This window comes from Centropristis striata, chromosome 9 (assembly GCF_030273125.1).
Source record: "Centropristis striata isolate RG_2023a ecotype Rhode Island chromosome 9, C.striata_1.0, whole genome shotgun sequence".
Classification (NCBI taxonomy): domain Eukaryota; kingdom Metazoa; phylum Chordata; class Actinopteri; order Perciformes; family Serranidae; genus Centropristis; species Centropristis striata.
The window spans coordinates 2,598,248-2,611,029 of NC_081525.1; the positions used below are offsets into that span (position 1 = coordinate 2,598,248).

The following is a 12,782-nucleotide window of genomic DNA, read 5'->3' on the forward strand; positions in this document are numbered from 1 at the left end:
AGGAGTTTTATTGTGAAGGGAGCAGTCACGTCTCAGCAGCTTTCTCAGCCCGGCTGCTCCCAGAGGTCCGGACTGTGTACATTGTGCCGAGTCACGGCTCCTCTGGGAACGCTGGGAACGCTGGGCTCAGCTCAGCAGCCGGCAAGCCGCTCATCCATCTCAGCAGCCAGCCAGAAAGCAAACCAGCCAGCAAACCAGCCAGACGGCCACGGTGCTGCAGGGGGTTGTGGGTAGATTCCTCCTGCTCTGCTCTGCTCTGCAGCGCTGCAGAACAATCCTCTTCTTCTGCTCTGTCCAGCTGTTGATTTAGGCTGCAGGCTGAGAGAGGCTGGCCCCGACCGCCACCGCCACGGCCCCGACCGCCACCGCCACCGCCGCTTAGTGCAGCAGGCGGAGGGTGCAGCGCTGCAGCAGCACCACCCGCTCCACGCCTCCTTAATAATGGAAGCGGTGTATTAGCCCTGACAGTATCATTTATGGGCGAGCTGCACGCCGCGGCGGGCCAGCCGTGGGATGCTATCGTTTAAAAGCAATATGGAGTGGAATTATTTATGAGGGCACTGTCTGCACACACACACACACACACACACACACACACACACACACACACAGGGACACACCTCCCTTTTCTCTCTGCAATGCAATGCACCATGAAGGGCAGCGATGGACCCGAGTTCAGCGTTACGACCGTGTGTGTGTGTGTGTGTGTGTGTTCTTGTACTTCCTACATAGTGAGGACCAGGACACGTTTTTAACCAACAGAGTGAGGACATTTTTGCAAAGTGAGGACATTTCGGCCGGTCCTCACTTCTTTAAAGGCTTTTTTTTAGATTTCAGACTTTGTTTTAAGGGTTAAAGGTTACATGATGATGATAATTAACTGAAACTGTATTGTGTGGTGACAAAACTAACTAAAATTATAGTGAAAATGTCCTTCGTTTTTGTCTTTGTCAACTTTTTTCATACATAATGAAGATGGATCAGACAAAGGAAATAAAGGCAAAATTTACTGTGACCTCTTTTAATCTCCCACCCAACAAATACCCCATTACAAAAAACTACAACTAATAAAAACTAAACTAAAACTGAAGCATTTCAAAAAAATAAATACGAAACTAAAACTAGCAAACTCACTCTAAAAACTCATTAAAACTAACTGGATTTAAAAAAAACAAAAATTCACAACAAAATAAAACTAAAACTGATGAAAAATCCAAAACTATTATAACCTTGCAAGGGAATTCACTGTTCCAATGAGGGTCCTCACAAAGATAGAAGTACAAGAATGTGTGTGTGTGTGTGTGTGTGTGTGTGTGTGTGTGAGAGAGAGCTCTAATTCAGATGCTCCGTACTGTATCATGCAGCGTGTCTCTCTGCACTCAGACCAGGTCAGCAGGGACTTCAGCACCAAGACACCGAAACACAACAAGGCGAGTCCCACGGACCAATCAGAGAGCTCCATTACGTCACCGTGGTTTTGTTTTGTGCCGTCCAGGAACCTGCTGCAGAGTGAAGCATTAAATATGAGGCAGACTGAGACAGTTCTGAGTACTAACTGTTGTCTCTGAGGCTCGTTTCTTAAAAACAGCAGTTAAAAAGCGTGTCGCTGCTAGTTTTCATGTTTCACATTAGGAGCAGGATGTTTTAGATGCAGTCTGTCTCTGCTCATCTGAAACATGTGCAGGAAATGTTGAGATTAAGAGAAAGTGATTTTTTTTTGTAGCCAAAGTGAACGGAACAAATTAGAGAATGAAAACCAGCGAGAGTGTTTGTTCAGAGGGACTGTCAGCTCTTATTTGTTCCTGCTGCCTCTTATTTACAGTCTTCACTCGTTTTCAGCCGTTTGTTTTGGGTTTTGGATCAGATCTGGGATCAGTTGAGCAGAGTTTTTGTCGGTGGGATACAAGTTCAGTGTGTGGGCCACTGAGGCCTCATGGGTAATGTAGTGCTGAGAGAGATTTCACATTTTGAACCTGATTTAATCATCTCTGACAGTTTCTGTGGTTCTGACTGGTCTCAGGTCCCTCCAGATCAGCTCTCTCTGTCTTTAACCCTTAATAGGACTCATTGAAATACTTGCAAATTCCAAATGTCTACCCTAGAGAATATTGGAGGGGGAGGGGGGTCATATTTTGAGAAAAAAGTTTACGAGATGAAAGTGGCAAATCTTCGAGAAAAAAATGTGCACATTTATGAGATTAAAGTGGTGAATCTAGGAGAAAAAAGTTGTTTTTTTCCACTTTTTTCTCATAAATCTGCAACTTTTTTTCTTGTAAATTTGCCACTTTTTTCCTCAAAATATTACCTCCCTCCCGCGGGTTTTTTATTTGTATTTTTATTCATATTTGGCCCTAATATGCCGTCATAGTCAAGTTCCCCTGGTACAAGTCATTGAAGAATAACTCTGTTTGTACGACTGTTTCTTGCAAATTTGTTTCCTAAATTTTTCATTTTTACATTGGAGGTCCAGGTGAATAAAGTGAATATTATTATATTATTATCATACTGATTGGTAGCCTGATCTTTGGAATAAATCCATGTGGTTCTCGGACCAAACGGAGAGACATGGAGACCTCATTTAGATATCCACTGAAGTTACTAAATACGGTTCTTGGCCTGATAAAGGGTTAAAGAGTTTCCCTCTAATCCTGCTCTCATAAACTGGACTCTGTGTTCTCTGGAGCCAGAACAGGGTGTGCCTCCATCAGCCTGCAAGAAAAGTATAAAAAAAGCATGTAAATATATTCTTTAAAACTGCAGAAATAGTCTGCAAATAAACTGTTTGAATCCCAGAAGTGTAAAGCGAGAACATCATTACACACTAAAGTTTAAGTCCATGAGATGAACATGTGAAGCTGCTGAACCATAATCCTTTCATTGTGCACAAATCTTAAAACTAACAAGAGTTTCTGAGAGGAGGGGGGGGGGGTCTGCAACACATCAGAGCTGCAGGGAGAAGCCGAGCAGCGAGGAAGGAGGAGTCCTGAGGGAGCAGGAGGAGTATTTTTAGGAGTCCAGGTCCATCACTGTTACACAGACCAGCAGCTAGTTCCTCAGCACGATTAACCCTCTGGGGTCTGATTTACCACTTCAGATTTACTATACTGATGGTTGGTATTTGGTGTTTTCATAGCACAACTTCAGCATGATCTGACAATTATTTATTTCACTTTAACCCACTTTATTAACCCTTTGGAGTTTGGGGCTATTTTAATGGGTTTTGACTATTTTTCATTCTGGCACTTAACAAATGTGGGTATCATTTTTTTTCTTTTTTTTTTGTCATTTTGACTTACTGGATCAACATTTTGAACACGCAAAAACTCACACGAAAAAAAGTACACAAACCACACACAAAAAAATTACACAGAAAAAATACACAAAATGACAAAAAACATACATAGAAAAACACATAAAAACACAAAAAATGACAAGAAACAGAAAAACTAAAAAAAATACACAAAAACACACAAAAAACATACAAAAAATGCATAAAGCATATAAAAAAAATACACAAAAAATTACAAAGAACATACATAGAAAAACACAAAAAATACACAAAAAATTTCAAAAAACGCACATAGAAAAACACATAAAAACAAAAAATGACAACAAACAGAAAAACGCAATAATGCAAAAAAAAGAAGAAGCAAAAAACACATAAAAAACACAAAAAAAATTTCACCTTTGCTGAAAAAGGTTTGATGTGCTAAATTGGACATGGGAACTTGTGGAAAAGCCAAAACTTTGGAGAAAAGCTTCGTTTTGACGTTGTGACGTCATGAGGTGTCGTGCTCCGGCGCTCTCTGGACTCCAGAGGGTTAAAGAGCTTTTACTGAGTGACGAGCAGAGGAATGTGGACGTGGAGCAGAAAGGGAAAGGATAGGAATAAGAACTGGAGATAAATAAACAGTGTGCTGAAGAGTTTAGAGAGTTTAGAGAGGAGAGGGAGGCGTGGCCTCGGGAGGCGTGGCCTCTGGGGGCGTGGCCTCGGGAGGCGTGGCCTCCTGCGACCTGCTGCATCGCCGCGCTCCGATTCTCCTCCTCAACTGAAGCATTCAGGAGCCGCTGAGCTTCATGTGAGCAGAGCCGCCAGCCACGGAGGATAGAAAACCTCTGCTCTACCAGGAAACGCTACGGGATCTCTCTCTCTCTCTCTCTCTCTCCTCTCTCTCTCTCTCTCTCTCTCTCTCTCTCTCCCACCGACTCTGTGAGACGGCGTTCAGATAACAACCGCTCAGCTCCCAGCGAAGGCCCGCCGCTGCTGCCTCCACTCACTCTCTGTGTTGTTTTCTCTCCTTAAAAATCCTCACTCACTCTTTGAACACACCAAAACATGAAACACACAAAAAATTACCAAAAAAACATACATAGAAAAACACATAAAAGAACAAAAAACACACAAAAATGACAAAAACATACATAAAAAACATAAAACACACAAAAAATGACAAAAAACATACATAGAAAAACACAAACAGAAAAACGCAAAAAATTACACAAAAAACAAAAATTTTCAAAAAACATACATAGAAAAACACATAAAAACACAAAAAATTACAAAAAAAACATACATAGAAAAACATAAAGAAACATAAAACACACAAAAAATTACAAAAAGATACATAGAAAAACACATAAAAGTACATAAAACACACAAAAAATGACAAAAAACATACATAGAAAAACACATAAAAACACAAAAAATACACAAAAAATTACAACAAACAGAAAAACACAAAAAATTACACATAAAAACACAAAAAATTACAATAAACAGAAAAATGCAAAAAAATACACAAAAAGACACACAAAAAAATGCAAAAAATACATAACAACACACAAAAATCACACAAAAAAACTTTTACTATTGCTGAAAAAGAGTTGATGCTCTAAATCGGACACGTTTTACTGTCTTCCCGTCTGTCTGTCTGTCTGTCTGTCTGTCTGTTGTCTCACGGGGTCGCCTTCTGTCTCCATTTAACTTATCTGTAAAAAAAAGAGTCATTCTGGAAAGTCCCTCTTTCTTTTTTTAGCTGCTTGTTTAAGTGTCTCTTGTGCAAATATTCGGCCCCTCCTTCGCCTCGCAGCGTTTCAGCTCCTTTGTCCTCTCTACAGCGGTGTGATAAAAGGTTGCACTAGGTGGCCGCGCGTTTGATTTCTCCATAAAAACCTGCAGTTCAAAGTAATAAACCCCCCCCCCCCCCCCCCCCCCCCCCGGCCCCGTCCTGCTTCAGCCCCTGCACGCATGTTTGATTGCGAGGATTAGTAAGACAAAAGGCCCAGCGGCAGTTAGTGGCGTCCTAATGAAACAGCGCAACAGATAAATGAGCGGCCGGTGTTCCTCTGCTCCGGAGTGACCGCCCCCCCGCCAGGATTAAGTGGACTCCCCCTGTTTCTTTTGTGCCTTCTTTTCCCAGCAGCACAATCCAGGCCTGAGTCAGCGGGCCGAGGAGCGAAGCGCCACCACCACCACTTTCCCTTTCTCTGGTATTTACCCCCTCCTCCTCCTCCTCCTCCTCCTCCTCTCGGCTCCTCTGTAATTAATTTGGGGAACAGTTTGCCTCCATTCTGTGTGAGAGCGGAGTGAATAAGTTAATGGTGGTGGTGAAGGTGGGACAGGTGGTGATGGGAGCAGCCGACGGCTTGATGACAAAATAAATTCAAAATAAATCAGCGTGACGGTCGCAGCGTGAGAACCAGCTCATAGGTGAGTCTCCAGGCCCCGAACTGGTGTTACACCCTACCATTATACATATATATATATATATATATATATATATATTAGGGTTGTAAAAAGTATCGATACTAGAATGTTGTGTCTGGATACGATTCTCATTTTCAAAAGTATCGATGAAAAGTGTTATTTTCTCTCTTGAAGTCCCAGAATGAAGCAGAGAAAAGTCGACTTATCAAGCTTTCTTAATATTGTGCACAGCATACAACCTCAAATTATTGTTCTAATTGTTATTGTTTATTGTATTTATTTATTTTTTGCACTACCTCAGACCTGAAGCTTGTTATCATAGTTGCAGTTTCTTTTTGCACAACTGTTTTTATTATAAATATTTAACCTGTGGTTCTGTTCATTTTTACATGTTGCATTTTTCTTGTTGTTAAAAATATTTCTGTAAAATTTTGGGGTCTTTGTTTTTATCCTGGTGGTATCGAAAATCGATATATCAACTACGGTATCGATTATCGAATATTTTCGAGTATCGGTATCGAGTTGAAAATCTTAGTATCGTGACAACCCTACTGTGTATATATATATATATATATATATATATATATATATATATATATATATATATATATGTATTCAAGAAAACTTAAAGCACACGGCTGTATTTATGTTCCCTTTCTTTGTTTGTGCTGCGGTGAAGAACTTCTCTTTTTACATTGTGACAGAAAAAACTTTATTTCTGTACAAATAAACAGATTATATATATTAAGTGTAATGCTTTGCTTCTGCATTATTAATAAATGGAAATAATTTGAAGATAGATACTCTTATTGCATCAAATCTCACACCATATAAATACATTTATTGTAGGAAATTGGAAATTGTAGCTGTTTGAAATTCCCAAAATCTCAAAAGCAGAAATTATACTTTATGGATATTTTTGGCTATCTGAAGGTAAAAAATAATCCTGTAAATCTAAATAACAAGTAACTCTCTCAAACTTTTGTGAAAAGCACTTTTTATTCCTGTAAATGTTAATAATCACCATTTAGTGAAATGCATGAGCAGTCCAGTGAACTGAACTATAATTTTTCTTGTTTAATTTTCAGTTAATATTTGCGTCTGTCAGTGATCAGATCACATTTCTGTCGGGGTCGCTGAGGTTCCACTTTGTTTGTTTTGTTGTTTGCGTGTCTGTTTGTAGAAATTATCTCAACACACACACACACACACACACACACACATGGAGAGAGCCTGAGGGGGAAGCGTGCATTGATGGAAGTGATGCATGCTGGGAGATGAGCATGGAGGTCAGTGTGGCAGCAGGGCCTGACTGAGTGACCCACATACACACTCACCTAACCCGACCCCCAACCTCCTGCTGCCACGGCAACAGCAACATTTAGTCTTTGTTTCAGAATAAAGTTCACTGATTTAACTTCTTTTCTGTTATCTCACCTCTGTTCTTCTTATTCAACCGTTTATCTGGAAATCACTCATGAAAAAGTTCTGTCAGACTGTTTTGGTGCCTGTAAACTTTGGTGAAAAGTAAACTATAGTCCGTCCCATTGGGGTTTCAGATCTGTTTAATGTTTGACCAAATCCATCCCATGTTGGTTTCTCTGTCCCTTTGGGGACAGTTGTTGGGTCCATTATGAGCCACTAGTGTTTGTCCCATTGGGGTGTCAGATCGGTCCAGTTAAGAAATGAATTGCTGTCCGGATTCTGGTCCTTTGACAACAGTAGTCCGGTGTCTTTAGGGTTTTTCCTGTCCCTTTGGGAACTGATTTCTGTTTCATCAACAACTATTGTCTGTGTCCCAGTGGGTACTTGTTCTGGGATTAATGTCCACTTATTGCTTTCTTTGTCCCTTTGTACCTGTTGCTGTTCATTCTGGTGCTTTTTTAGTCCTTTGAGCGACTAGTGTTCGTCCCCATCTGTCTGAAATTCAATGCTTACTTGTTTCTGTCCATTTGCAGAGTCATTTTGTCCCATGAGGGTTTCTTCCAATAGAAACCAACCATCCCATGTTGGTTTCTCTGTAGAGGGTCTTGTTTCAGTCCCGCTAAAAAACAAATTACTTACATGCTTCTGTCCTTTAGCAAGGTTGTTCTGTCCCATATGGGTCTCTCTGTCCATTTGGGGTCAGTTGTTGGGTCCACTAAGAACTTTATCAGTCCTGTGAGCAACTAGTGTCCGTCCCATTGGGGTCTAGGATCTGTGTGGGTCTCTCTGGTCCTTTGACAACAGTAGTCCGGTAACTTTACTTTTTTTCCTGTCCCATTGCGAACTTGTTCTGGGATTAATGTCCACCTATTATTTTGTCCATTCTGGTGCTTTTTCAGTCCAATAAGCAACTATCGTCCATCCTGTTGGAGTCTTGTTTCTGTCCATTTGCAGATTCGTTCTGTCCCATGAGGGTTTCTGGGGCCCTTTGGGGACAGTTGTTGGGTTTATTGGGATTTGATTTCTGTCCCATCAAGGACTCGTGTCCATCCCATTAGGAACTTGTTTTGGGAGTAGTGTCCACCTATTATGTTGTCCTCTCTTGGCTCTTTGGGTCCTCAGGGTGAGACTTCTTCTCCTTGTGGTTCTTGTTGTGGTTCATTTGGGGTCTCATGCATTTTTCAGCCCCTTTAATCTTTGGGACTTTTATTTTCTTTCTTTAGAGGCACTGAGAACTGACGTCAGTCCTATCAGCAACTCTTGTCCGTCCCATTGGGGTCTCAGATCTGTCCCTCTTAAGAGATTCATTGCTGTTTCTCTTTCTGACTGTTTGCAGATTCCTTCTGACCCATGGGGGCTTGCCCCAGTCTTTTGAGAGCAATAGTTTGGTGTCATTAGAGACATTTTTTCTGTCCCATTGGGAACTTGTTTTGGGGTTCACAGATTCATTTCAGGACTTTCAGGACTTCATTTCTTCTCCTTGATATTCTAGTTTCTGTCCACTCAAGGACTCATTTCAATCTCTGAGACTTTTATTTCCTTATTAACTCATCTGGGTCCTATCGGCAAACTTGTGTCTGTCCCGTTGGGTCTCAGAATTGTCCAGTTAGACGTCATTGCTTCTTTACTGGGTAATAGTTTATGGTCCATTTGCAGATTTGTTGTGTCCCATGAAAGTTTCTCTTGGGAGACAGTTGTTTTGTTTCATTGGTAACTCATTTCTGCCTCATTGGTGAGTCCAATCAGAGAGTCAATTTTGCTTTAATGTCCAAACTGATATTTCTAGAGAATTTATTCCATTTTTGTACACTTTTTAATGTCTAATTGGAAGCTCATTGTCTGATCTAGGACAGCTTTGACTAAAACTTGTTTACTGAACCAAACATTGACGTGTTTAATGACGTGTATCTTCTTTAAACTTGAGTCTTTGACAACTTGCTGATCGTTGTATGAACCTCCATGGGGACACAACACCTCACCTGTCCTCACATCCCCCCTTTCTTTCCCTTTCTCTCTCTCTCCTCCTCCTCCTCCTCCTCCTCAGTCCTCTAACTGGAGCTGTGATCAGACCAGGGCCTGATCGGCGGTGGCGACCTCGTCACTCCTCGTCGTTATCGCTGCGATCTGACTTCGTCATACTCAATTCCAGCAGCCAAATAAGCATGTCTGTGGAGTTCGGGGCTTAATCTCCCCCCACTGCTTATCTCACATACTTGTAGGAAGAGAGGCAAAGAGAAGAGGAGGAGGGAGGAGGAGGAGGAGGAGGAGGAGGGAGTAGAAAGTATCAGAGCAACATAATACCGTCTTTGTTGGGGCGATGTGGAAAATGATCGTCCCATTGCGAAGCGTCTGTACAGCTGGATCATATCTGCAACTGTACTATATCTGTCTGTCTGTCTGGCTGTCTGGCTGTTTGACAGGCTGGCTGTCTGTCTGACTTTCTGTCTGTCTGTCTGACTGGCTGTCTTTGTAGCCGGCGGGGCTTCTGTTCTCTCCCCTTTCTTTCTGCCTTTTTCCTCCTCTTTCTCTTCATTCCTGCAGTCTAAACGGAGCAGCAGCGCTCCTCTGGGGCAGAACGAGGCCGGGTGGGGAGCAGGGGAGGGGGGTCAAAGGGGAGGAACATGAAGTCCTATGCGGGGGTGGGATGTTGGGTGGGGGGGGGGGAGGAGGACCGAGGGTAGTTTTGGGGGGCAGGAGGGCAAAGCCGGGGGAAGATGTAAGCCTCCGCCACAGGCCCTGACAGCCACACAGGAAGGAGATCACAGGAGATCAGCCCACCGCTGCTTCAACATTACACTCCCCCCTCCACTCCCATCGCCCACAGCGCCTCCCCCCCACCCACCCCCCCCCCCCCCCCCCCACTCCTCCTCCTCCAAGACCTCCCCCCCCCCCCCCCCTCCTCTCCTCCCTGTGAGGCCTGTCTGCTTCCTCTGGAAAGAAAAAGGAGTGGTGGAAAAAGAAACACAGATACTGTACTCACACTTCAACATCAGCAGCGTTCCTTCCTTCTGGTCATAAATAAACTAAAAAATAAAAAAATAAGTAGAATAAAACTCTAAAACCTCCCCCCCCCCACAGATTTTCACATGTGTGTTCACAGTCGGTTCAGGACAGTTTGTCTGACTCTTGTGGACTCTGAGCTGCAGTTTATTAAGAGTGCAACCGCCTGGAGGAAACAAGTGAAACACGGTGTGGAGTAAACAAAAGGCCTCTACCGGGGCTCACATCAGCTCCTCTCTATCCGTCTCAGTTATAAAGTTACAGTCAGCTTCCTACTGATGGAGGTTTACTCAAACTTTGCCCCATAAACTATCAGAGTTTAATGTTTCGTCTGCAGCAGGAGCTCTGATCATGTCAGATCAGGAGATTAAAGACTCCTCGAATCGTCAGAACAGATTAGATTCATTTAAACTTGACTGTTGTTAGACTTCTTGAATCTTTGACTTGAATCGAGAACATTCAGAAGTTGAAATGTGTTGAAATCCTGTAGTGATGACTCGATGCAGAGCTCTTTATTCTTTATATTTCGTTTTTATTTTGCACTCTTTTCCACTTTACACTGTAAAAAATAATGTGTTTAATTTACGGCAGCTTTGATTACCGCAACTTCACCGTAAAAAAATACAGTAATTTAATGTAATTTGACAGTGTTTTTTCTGTAATTTCTACAATTTTTTTTACAATGTATGCACACACACAGATTCTCTCTGGATGAATGAAGTTGTTTCTCATGTTTTTGGGTTATTGGGTCAATGCATTGAAAAGAAAACTTGGATAACTTTAAGTTTTCTTATGAAGATTTGACTTGCACTTGGTCGAGGTCTTGACACTGAATTTGAGACTTGTGTTGACGAGATTTAAAACTAAACTTGCATTTGTTTTGAGTGACTCGAAATTTGACTTTCCACCCAAAAATTCAACAACAACTCTGGCACAAAAACTGAAACTCTGAGCTGAAGTCTAAAGTCCGAAGCTGTGACCAGAAGTTAACCACAAGTCCCACAGAAAAAAACAATTTCCACCTGTAGAGAGTTTCAGATTCTGTTGGTTTGTGAAGTTGGAGGAGAAACTGTAGATTTGTTTTGGTGTGAAAACTTTTAAAACCAAACGTGTGTGAGTCACGTCGTCTTTGAACCAAAATTAGCCGAACAAAGTCAAGTTTTCCACTCTGGTCTGGATTAAAAAGGAGATAAGTGAACGAGTGAGAACCAGGAGGAGGAGGAGGAGGAGGAGGAGGAGGAGGAGGAGGAGGAGGAGGAGGAGATTGATGCAGTAGCGTTTTATCTGTGAGAGTAAACATCAGACTGTGAGGAATCTGAGAGTCTGCTCAGTGTCCACATGATCCCAGTCTGCTCTGAGAGTCAGGACCTGTTTTATTATCAAGCTTTAATATTTCAGGATGATTTGCAGAGAAACTTCATGTCATTTATGTTTTTATTCTGTGAGAAAAATGAGAATCTGATGTTAAACCATTGAACCCAGATTTTAATTCCCTTCAGTCGAAACATTCTCTGGACTTGATTAAACACAAACTTACAGACATTTGTTGTAAATTGGTCACACTGTTGGCTAAAAAAATACTTTCTCAGATCTTAATGTATCCAGTCTTTGGGCATGTGGGACTGTTTTTGCAGTAGATTTCATTATATTTAAGAAAAAATATTATATTCAAGAAAAACCACAGTTGTCCAGTGTGCCAGAAGAATAAAGGTGTGATAAGAAAAATGTATTTATTTCAGAAAGTTGAAGTAAAATCAAGTATGAACCATCTATGAACTCATAACAAGTTAAATATCAAAGATACGCACACAAGCAGTGTAAAAATAATATTTATTTTCGGAAAGATATAACATTTTTGTTGTCTTTCAGCCAAATTTGAGCTGGTTTCAAATGTTTTTGATCAAACATTTGGGCGTCTTTCATCTACCAAATAACTGGATAAATGCCAAAAATAAGTGTTAAACTTGTGATGATGAATTTGAATTAAGTTGGCCAGAAAGTGTGACACAGAATTTATACTTTATGCTTTATAATCTAGGAACAAAAGGACAAAAGTTGCACATTCAGCAGGAAGAAAGAACCATCAGAAGACATTTTTCGTCATCATACTAAATATTTTCTGGGCATAAACGGGTTAAACTGGAGCTGAGAACCGGCTGGTTAACTGTGTGTGTGTGTGTGTGTGTGTTATAAATAGCAGCAGCCTGTTGATAAGCTCTGAGCCGTCCAGCATGGAGTTCTGTCCCATAATGCAACACCCCCGACCCCAATCTGTCCAAACCCCCCCCCTCACACACACACACACACACACACACACACACACACACACACACACACACACACACCACCGTCAGCTGATTACAGTGTAAACCTTGGACTGGACTCACACTGTTCCTGCAGACAGACGCACAAAGATCAAGTTACATTTTTTTTTTTAAAGATTCCATCAAACAAACAGTAGAAATATTGCATTTGTTGGGAACTATTTTCAGCGGCGGATTAATCCACAATACTTGTTAGCAGAAACATTCACTGTAAGTTTGAGTTTGTGCATGAAGAATAATATAAAATATCACTGGATTAACACATTAAATGCTTAAATGATCTGGTTTTTAGGGCTTTAGTCCACATTTTTCCATAATTTATAAAG

General features: G+C 41.4%; 1 protein-coding gene across 2 annotated transcripts in view; it reads left to right on the forward strand.

Annotated features, from left to right (window-relative positions):
• The window catches only part of nfia (nuclear factor I/A), a 245,142-nt gene that overhangs the window by 131,373 nt on the left and 100,987 nt on the right, over positions 1-12,782 (forward strand). The window lies entirely within an intron of this gene.